This window comes from Palaemon carinicauda, chromosome 3 (assembly GCF_036898095.1).
Source record: "Palaemon carinicauda isolate YSFRI2023 chromosome 3, ASM3689809v2, whole genome shotgun sequence".
Lineage (NCBI taxonomy): Eukaryota > Metazoa > Arthropoda > Malacostraca > Decapoda > Palaemonidae > Palaemon > Palaemon carinicauda.
This window is the reverse complement of record NC_090727.1, coordinates 2,859,969-2,870,745: the sequence shown is the minus strand read 5'-3', so window position 1 is coordinate 2,870,745 and position 10,777 is coordinate 2,859,969.

Below are 10,777 nucleotides of genomic sequence, written 5' to 3'. Positions count from 1 at the left end.
ATAAAACGCCAAATGTAGCGAAGATAAGGCTGGATTTGATGGTCATCACAGCGTTGTGTTCACTAACATGTATTTATTGCGATAAATGCGTGTGTAAGAATGTGAGAGAGAGAGAGAGAGAGAGAGAGAGAGAGAGAGAGAGAGAGAGAGAGAGAGAGAGAGGGGTTTGCCGACTGTTTGCCGCAAGACAACTGTTCGAAAGCTAACTCGTCGAAAACAATTAGGCGAAAGACCAACTGGTCGAAATGACAATTAGTATAACGACAATTCGACGGAAAAAACGAGTAATATGTAGAACAAAGCTTAAAAAAATTGCGTAATATAAGTAGACTAGTGAGGAGGTAAATGAATTTATTTCACAAGAATTCTGAGATCCGACATATTTATAAAAGTCTGATTAACTATATTTTATTAGAATAACAATAAAAAACAAAGTATCTTGTAAAGTGTTGATTCTCGATGGAAAATACAGAAATCCTCGGAAGAATCGAATTTGGCGTTATTTTTCATCTATAAAAGTTAGGTTTTTCAAGGACTTCAAATCAGAAAATCTTTTGTATTAAAAAATACTATATAAAAATATCAAAGGAAATTACGTTCGTAAGTCATATAATTTTGTTGTTAATATTTATATGGTTATTTTTTCTTATGAAATAAAAGCCGTTTATATACATTAAGGGAAATTATCTGCCTTATAATACTAGTGTTAATTAGATACATCTTTTTTTCATATGTATTATTTTAATATAAAAATGTCATGTCAGCGGAGGGGGGAGCCTCACAGCGCCAGCGGGGGCGGGGGGAGCCACACAGCTCCAGCGGGGGGGGGGGGAACCGCCCAGCGGCAGGCGGGGGGGGGGGGGGGGCAGCCTCCCAGCGCTAGCGGGAAGGGGGGGGAAGTGCCCAGCGCCGGGGGGGGGAGCCGCCCAGTGCCAGGCGGGGGGGGGGGGGGGGGGGGGAATGGGCAGCCGCCCAGCGCTAGCGGGGAGGGGGGGGCATCCGCCCAGCGCCGGGGGGGGGGATGGGCAGCCGCCCAGCGCTAGCGGGGGAGGGGGGGGGAACTGCCCAGCGCCGGGGGGGGGGGGAGCCGCCCAGCGCCAGGTGTGGGGGGGGGATGGGCAGCCGCCCAGCGCTAGCGGGGAGGGGGGGGCATCCGCCCAGGTCGGGGGAGGGGGCGCAGCCGGCCAGCACCGGGGGGGGGGGGGTGGAGCCGCCCAGCGCCAGCAGGGGGGGAGCCGGCCAGCGCTGGGGGGGGGGAGCTCCCCAGCGCCAGGGGGGGAGCCGCCCAGTGCCAGCAGGGGGGGTAGGGGGCGTCCAGTGCCAGCGGGGGGGGGGAGGAGCCGCCCAGCGCTAGCTAGGGGCGGGGGGGGGGGGGCAACCTCCCAGCGCCAGCGGGAGCCGGGGCCGCCCTCCCCTCCACCTGGAAGGGGAGAGCCCCGCCAGGCCAACGATATAGAGCTCCTGTATCAGGCTTAGTTTTAAGAAAAAAAATGAAGTCTTCATAAGAGAATGCGGTCTCCGGAGCTCCGGAGGTATTCATGGAAAGTCTTCAGAGAAGAATTGCATTCTTTCGACGCATACATATTCTCTCTCTCTCTCTCTCTCTCTCTCTCTCTCTCTCTCTCTCTCTCTCTCTCTCTTGGAAATCCTAAACAGGCTTCTGACTTAAGAGAAAAAAATGACGAAGTCTTCATAAGAGAATGCGGTTTCACTCAAATTATGGAAAATCTATCATATTCTAATGGCCGGTGTAAGAGAGAGAGAGAGAGGAGAGAGAGAGAGAGAGAGAGAGAGAGAGAGAGAGAAGCCAGTAGAATTCAATAAATTCTTCTTTTGGCTTCAAGTGAAGTCTAAATGTCTTCAGGTATGAAGGAGGAGAGAGAGAGAGAGAGAGAGAGAGAGAGAGAGAGAGAGAGAGAGAGAGAGAGAGAGAGAGAGAGAGAGAGAATCCACAAGATAAAGATGTACAGAAAGGAATTAGAAAAAAAAACATAACAAAAGGAAAGATTTATTCAAAGTCTTCTTTCTGTGCGAATCGTAACATATATCAGCTAATACGCTTCGATGCAAATCTCACCCTCTGAAGACCGTTCTGGAAGCATTCTTATTTTATCTTTGTTCATTCCCAGAATGTAATGTTCGCCTTGCGTATGAATTTACTTTTTATTCGTGTTAACAATTATGGAAATAATCGGAAGAATAAGGAATCTCAAATATCTCTCTCTCTCTCTCTCTCTCTCTCTCTCTCTCTCTCTCTCTCTCTCTCTCTCTCTCTCTTGTAGGAATCTTCAAAGTGTTTCCGGAGGAAAATAGGAGAAATTTTACGCTGAAGACGATTTTGTTCTTTTCCGAGGATTTCATTCCTTAATTCTTCGTTCGTGTTCACTCCAATTATGGAAAACTCTATCATATTCTAATGGACGGTGTAATAGAGAGAGAGAGAGAGAGAGTGAGAGAGAGAGAGAGAGAGAGAGAGAGAGAGGGGAGAGAGAGAGAGAAAGAGAGAGAGAGTGAGAGAGAGAGAGAGAGAAAGAACATTCTTTTCATATTTCATTTCCGTTTATTCACAGACAGTAACGTTCATTCATCTCTACTGTGAATAAAAGGAAATGAAATATGAAAAGAATGCTCTCTCTCTCTCTCTCTCTCTCTCTCTCTCTCTCACTCTCTCTCTCTCTCTCTCTCTCTCTCCTCTCTATATATATATATATATTTATATATATATATATATATATATCAGCCCAATATTAGTCCACTGCAGAACAAAGGCCTCGGATTTTTTTTTCAATTCGCGTCTTTTTATGGTCTATCTATGCCAGTTTATACCCACAATTTTCTTAGTTCGTCAATCCATCGTTTTCTCTTCCTTTCCCTGCTGGTTTTGCGATAACTAGGGACCCATTCGGTTAGTTCTTTGTATATCTATTAAATGTCCTTCTCGTTTACCCTTATATATATATATATATATATATATATATATATATATATACATATATATAATATATATATATAGTATATTATATATATATATATAGAGAGAGAGAGAGAGGAGAGAGAGAGAGAGAGAGAGAGAGAGAGGAGAGAGAGAGAGAGAGAGAGAGAGAGAGAGAGAGAGTGTCTAGTTGCTGACTGTATTAACTGAAGGCAAATAATTCCTCAAGACAAATTGAATACTGACATAACATGACTTGTCATTACTTAAATTGATCAGTTGTAGCAGAAGCGATAATGAATAATGAGGGAATGAGGACACAAGACGAATTTAAATAACCATCACAGACAGACCAGACACACACATATACACTATTATTCTTTGAAATTTCCAGACATGGAGGTTTTCAATACGACCCAAATTATGAAACCACAAAGATCATTGTAATATCTTTTTTAAATTGGCGATCGGACATTTTCAATCAACTTTTTAATCCGCGAAAATTGAGGTTTACTTACCGAGATAGAGAAGTACGGAAAGGCAGTCAATTCTTATTACTTTCCTCTCTCTTTGACCGATATTTATCATTGTTTCTTCTTATTCCCCTTCTTTCCATCCCTATCGTTTCCTGTATCCCAATTCTTTCCCCTGAGTTCGGTCCTGGGAATATTGGCTCGCTTTTCCTACGGTCTGGGAGGGGGGGGGGGGGGAGAAGGCCTCCTGTCAATCAGCTGGTTTGGGTGGTAATGAAATTACTGCAGTTGCGAAAGAATTGGGATGAAGGAAAAGATAGGGATTGAAAGAAGGGGAATAGAAGAAACAATGATAAATATTAAACGAAGGGAGAGGAAAGTAGTAAGAATTGATTGCCTTTACATACATCTCTATCTAGGTAAGTAAACCTCACATTTCGCGGATTAAAAAGTTGATTTGAAACTTAAAAAGATATTAAAATGATCTTTGTGGTTTCATAAATTATGCCCTAGTGCAGACTCCCTTGTGATAATAATGTGTGTGTGTGTGTCTGTGATGGTTATTTAAATTCGTCATGTGTCCTCATTCCCTCATTATTCATTATCGCTTCTGCCTCGACTGATCAATTTAAGGACTGACAAGTCATGTTATGTCAGTATTCAATTTGTCTTGAGGAATTATTTGCCTTCAGTTAATACAATCAGCAACTAGATTCTCTCTCTCTCTCTCTCTCTCTCTCTCTCTCTCTCTCTCTCTCTCTCTCTCTCTCTCTCTCTCTCTCTCATAAGATATAATTCTCTCTCTCTCTCTCTCTCTCTCTCTCTCTCTCTCTCTCTCTCTCTCTCATAAGATATAACCGAATGGGTCCCCTAATAATTACAAAAGGTAGCAGTGGAAGAGTTCCAATAGGGAAAATAGCCTAGTGAGGAAAGGAAATAAGGAAATAAATGAACTACATGTGCGTATCACTGCCAATTGCTATCAGAACTCCTTTATTTTTCAATTTAATCAAAGAATGCAAAGAGCCGTTGTAATATCAGCACTAGTCAAAGCATTAATACAGGTTTGACACTTCAATGATTGTTACGGTTTAAGTGTAAAACTTATGCAATTTTCAAAGCAAAATTTTTATATTATTGACCATGATTATAGCATCCTGATGACGTTTTTTCTTGATTCCAATTAGTTTATGTAAATATACCTGAAAATGGAAGAAATGTCATAAACGAGTGATTTACAGCAATAATAATGGTCAGAAAATGCTAAACAAGAACAAGATAACCAGTTGGTAAAACATCTGGATCATGTAAGTGGCTGAACATAGGCCAAACATGATTATTTAACACATTTGAGATTTGTAAAAGGGCACAGAACCTTACTGATTCCCTTTGCAGAAATAGGCATATATATATACATACAGTATAATATATATATATATATATATATATATATATATATGTATATATATATATTATATATATATATACATATATATATGTATATATATATATATATATATATATATATATATATGTATATATATATATATATATATATATATATATGTATGTGTATATATAATATACAGTATATATATATGTGTGTATATATATACAGTATATATATATATATATATATATATATATATATATATATATATATATATATATATATATATATATATTGTTCTCATGTCTGGTCCTCAGCTGCTGATTCTCATGTTAATTTGTTGGACAGGAACTTACGATCCATTAAATTTCTTATCCCTGATCGTGATATTATTCTCTGGCACCGTCGTTAATGTTGCATGTTGCATAAGATTTTTCATAATTCTGACCATCCTTTACATTCCGATCTTCCCAGACAATACCATCCTGTTCGTAATGCTGGGCATGCAGTTAGTTCTAATAGCCAGGCTTTCTCCACCACGAGTCTCAATACTACACAGTATTCTAAAAGTTTTGTTCCAGCTGTGACCAAGTTATGGAATGGTCTTCCTAATCGGGTAGTTGAATTCGTAAAACTTCAAAAGTTCAAACTTGCAGCAAATATTCTCATGTTGAACAGGCCGGCATTAGTCTCTCTTTTATAGTTTATATATGAAAGATCTGTTTTAATACTGTTACTGTTCCTAAACTATTTTATTTCAATTATTCCTTCTCATAGTGTATTTATTTCCTTATTTCCTTTCCTCATTTGGCAATTTTTCTCAGTTGGAACCTTTGGTCATATAGCATCCTGCTTTTCCGATTGGGGTTGTAGGGTAGCTAGTAATAATAATAATAGTAATAATAATAATAATAATAATAATAATGTCTATTTCTTTCGTGATAGAAATGCATAGCTCCGATTTTCAGAGATATAAAATATAGAATTTAATTGCTTTTATCGTTCGAAGGAAAAATAGACGTTAAAAAAGAACAAAACTATTTCCATTCTCCTTTATTTTACTTAGTTTTTCAAGGCGTAACTTCCCACTCAAGTCTAACTTGGAGGTTATTTTTATCTGTAAAAAAAGACATCCTGAGATAGATTTGATCCCTTTGGCTTTTGAGTAAATCTCCAATTACCCAGCAATAATTGATTGACTACGTTGTTTGCTAGACGCTAAATATTTATGGAACCTATATTTGAAATAAAAAATTTTTCCAAACTACAAACAGTATGCGTAACTCTGGTTGTGATTGTTTTGAAGCACGATGATGTTTTCATTATATTTGTTGTTTAGGCAAGTGAAATATATATATATATTATATATATATATATATATATATATATATATAATATATATTATATATATACATATATATATATTATATATATATATATATATATATATATATATATAATATATATATATATATATACTGTATATATATGGTGTGTGAGGAGTTTCGTCAAGCAAAACATTTGGTTTATTTAGAGGAAAGGAACAAAAGGGATGCTGTCATTGTTCCCCCTTTTCCATAGTTTTGAGGTCATTCTTCATCCTTCCTTTACCCAAGCAGTGGTAAAAACAGAGAAGCAGAGGAACGGACATTTCAGAAATAAGAATAGAAAAAAGGGTCTTACTATTTCACCATATGATTAATTTTTTTTCCAAAATGTTTCTTGCTTAGTTAACAATAAAATTCTTAAAGTTTGCCATATTGAGGTTTAGCTACTTTATGAAAAAAACTATTATAGATTGCCATATATATATATATATATATATATATATATATATATATATATATATATATATATATATATATATATATATATATATATCAAGCTTTCAAGAGGTAAGGATTTATAGGTAATTAGTTCAACGAAGAAGCGAAAAAATAATGTGAACACTGGTCCAGTATTCTTTAGTATATGTATTTACCAGGAAAGATATAGCGGCGGGAAATGTTACATTGGAGTACTTGTTTATATCTAACTCAGAATAATGCAACATTTTGGGTCTATGGTCACGAATATAAATAGAAAATTCCCAATAATATCACAATATCACAGCAAATTAGTGGCCATCCCTAGATATTTAACTAATTCCGGAGAAAACTCCCATCTGTGAGTCGAGAGTTCGAGCCCCACTCAAACCCAATAGTTTTAGTAGTGTACAACCCCGCCGTCCTTATGAACTAGAGATGGGGGTTGGGGCCTACAGAGCTGTCTGTTAAGTTATTATTTATGCCTGGCCCTCTTTGGTTCTAATTTGCGGGGAGAGGGTGTTTGGGTGCTTATCATATTTCTATATGATTTGTCTTTGGGGCTTTGTCCTGTCCCGTACCTTTGCCGCTCATGAGTAACCTAACCATTAAAACAAACACCGTTACAGAGATGAGATGAGATACCAGACATAATGTTATCGTATCTTTCAAGGTATTCCCCTTGGATATTCCTACTTTGATTCTGAGATTGAATAGAAAAGGTCGTCCTTCGGCCTTCATTTACATCTCCCTTCTTCTGAGTCTCACGACTGGGCGTGATAGATCTGGTGATTAGTGGCTATTGTAGAAAAGCATCTCCCACAAAAATCACTGGGGACATTTAAATTCAGTTTTTAAATCCTTTTCTCGATTTCTGTTGTGATTCGAAGAAGACGTTAACGATAGTCATCATAGTATAGTATAGTGAATAGAGTAGCGTTTCTTAATTGCAGAGGAAGCATTTGTTATTCCGCTGAAAATTTGAGTTACCAAACTTCCTAATGACATTCTTGAAGGTTACTAGACTCCTCCTTAGTTTAATATCCATATATCTGCAGACGCCCATCGGTCATTGCTTCTTGTTAGGTATTCGTTTCCCGATATTTCCAATAATGAAGTTTTAGGATAACACAGCAAAAAAGGATTCCATAGCTGCAGAGATGCGTCCTACTTATGAGGAAGAGGCGCAAAGTTAATGAGTGGGTATATAAGGTAGGCCTGGGTATCTGTTAGCTGTAGACTAGTGAAGACTCCTTTTATTAGTACGAATCGTATTAATAACTACAGTTTTGCGTAAAAGCTGTGTGCTGTTGTTTCTACAGCAATCTTGTCATCAATGTTAACTTACTGTTTCGGTTATTGCGAATCGTGCCATTAGGGAAAACACACTAATGAATTGAGAACACTTGGTTAAATACAGTCATTTCACCTGTTTTGCAGTGTTTTCCAGGTGCAAGATGAGTGTTTTCTTTAGTTTTCATACCAGATTGTATTCCTTACGAAGAAATTGGAGAAAAAGTCGAGTCTCTATATTTCAATAGTGTAAAACCATGAACACTTCGTGCCATAGCTGTATTCGCATACATTTGTATTTATTCAGTCCAGCAGTTTTCGGTCTTTATCTTTCTCCTGTGTGAGACAGTTCTCTCTCTCTCTCTCTCTCTCTCTCTCTCTCTCTCTCTCTCTCTCTCTCTCTCTCTCTATTGAAAGACAATAATATCTTTAAAAAAATGCAGGTTCTTGTGTCTTTATTTGCTTAGTTATTTTATTTAGAAGCTACATTTTTAAGAAGAGATTTATGGCTTACGATTACATCATGTAAAGCATTCATTCAGATAAAGCTCAGGTTACTCAAAGTAAGCTGTTATTTAAATGGCTCGTCTTATACTTACACAAAATTTATACTGGCTTGGCCGTCGGTGATAATTCGTTGATTCTGGTCTGGATTTTGGGTTTCTTTCTCCCCTATCAGTTTTTCTTTATTCTTTAGCACGGAGCTGCTTTGATTTTGTTAGTTTTTCTTAAGCGTTCTTAAAGGGCTGAATATCCTTTCCAATATTTTTAGGGAATTTTTTTATGTCAGTGTCCATGCTTTTAGCAGAATATTTTTTTAAAAGAAATTTTACACACAACGAATTAGCCTAAAGCAATAGCCATCTCTCCTCTTTTTTTTCATCGTCGAAGTTGTAAGTTTTCAAAATTTTGTCATTTCTTGCGTATACGCAGTACAGAGGTGTACTGTGTACATTTTATTTATTAGCTGTTTGTTTGGCAAATTGGGTAGCCTAATGCCATGTACTTAGGTAAGGAATGGTTATTGGTTTTAGTATTTCCCAACTTGAGCAACAACAGTCTTGATTGTTTGGATGGCTACCCCCCGTGGCCCCCATTGGATGCTATTTTAGGGGAAGAGCCACTAAGGCTTGATACCTCTCTCTTTGCAAATAAACTACTGTAACGCACGTGTTTCACACATACTGGTACACTATAACGGTATTTTCATACTTGCACACTATAACGGTCTTTTCTTTTTTATTGTATGTCTCGATCTACGCCTCACTGTTAACAGAACCTATTTAAGCCTGTCTTTTCATGAATTGGTGTGTTTGAATTTTTGTAATCTTCTTCCTATAAAACTCTTCTTTATAAGCTTGCAGTCTGTTAAAAGAAAGTTGGTTGCATTCACCTCGCCTCTCAGTTATAACGTCACGGATCTACCCCATCAGAGGACTCGCTCCCTCTTGGCATCCCCTTGTGCTTTATCCTACCGTTTGATGATGCTTCCCAGCGAACTTGACTCTTCCATACACTCTGACTCGATGAAACTGCTGCCCTTCGCCAGCGGAGAAGCGTTCTCTTTGTTTTAGCTGGGCACTTCATTTCACATGTATGTCTTTTTCATGGGGCAGTCATGTACCGCGCGTGTTTCACACACACTTGCACATTGTAATGGCGTTTTCTTTTTTATTGTATATATCACTCTACAACTCTGTTACAGAACCTTTTTAAGCCTGTCTTGTCATGAATTGATGTTTGATTTTATCTTCCACTGAAAAACTTGTATATAAGCTCTCTGTCTCTTTAGATAAGTTAGTTGCATTCACCTCGCCTCTCAGTTACAACCTAATGGCTCTCTCACACAGTACATTTGAACTGATTGTTCTTGCCTGCCGGAATCTGATGAAAGATGAATGGAAACGCATTATATACTGTATTTATAGCTTCTTTATATGAGGACTCGACTTTATCTTTTCTGTGATTATCAATATATTTATACGTATATAAGTTATCAGATTGATATTTTAGTATATGATATGGCCATTTTATATTTTTAAGATGAAAATAACTTCGATTAAAATGAAAAGGCAGAGAACTCTAAATATATAGTATATCAACCTTTGCATGTTTACTCCTCTGTTATTTTCTATAACCCCGATTATCAAATTTATCTAATCCACACCGTCCAAGTTCCTTAAACATTGTTCGCTTTCTCTCCCAAAAAAAAGAAATTCTTCCATAGCGACAGGGAAAAGTGTCACCCGTGCAGAACATTCTGTAATCCAGAGAATGTAAGACGTAACAAATATCCTTTCAGAATAATAAAAGCAATAATAATAAAACTTTTTCTCCGAATCTGTTTACTTATATTTTCGTATTTGATAATTTTATCTTTTTTAACCAAAGTGAGTGATTTCAAGGAAAAATAATGGTAAAATGTTTAATATTTTATATTTCTCTGGTTACGCTGCCATTAAAAGTCTCCGCATGATTAAAGAGATTTTCTCCTCTGTTCAGACTTGAATTGGAAATAAATTTGGCAGGGCTATCAATTTTGCTTGTTGAATGGGTATTCGGGAAAATGATAAAGAAGAAAGCCCATTAATTCGCAGGATTTGGAGTGGCAATTGTAAAAGGGTTATTGGATGGAAAATTATATTGAGTCTTGGATTCCCTCGGAAAATGTTTGAAGATGATGATTGTTTGAGTTAATCTTCCAGAGACTATTTTGAACATGACCAAACTACAGTAAACCATTGGCGTTATTTGTGTATCCATATCATTCGGGGAAACCTCGGAATAAAGGCGTCTGTACATCTTCCAATTTGAAGGCCGCTCACGAATGGCAGAGAACCAGGCAATGGCTGCTGATGACTCGGCAGGTAGACCTATCGGCTCC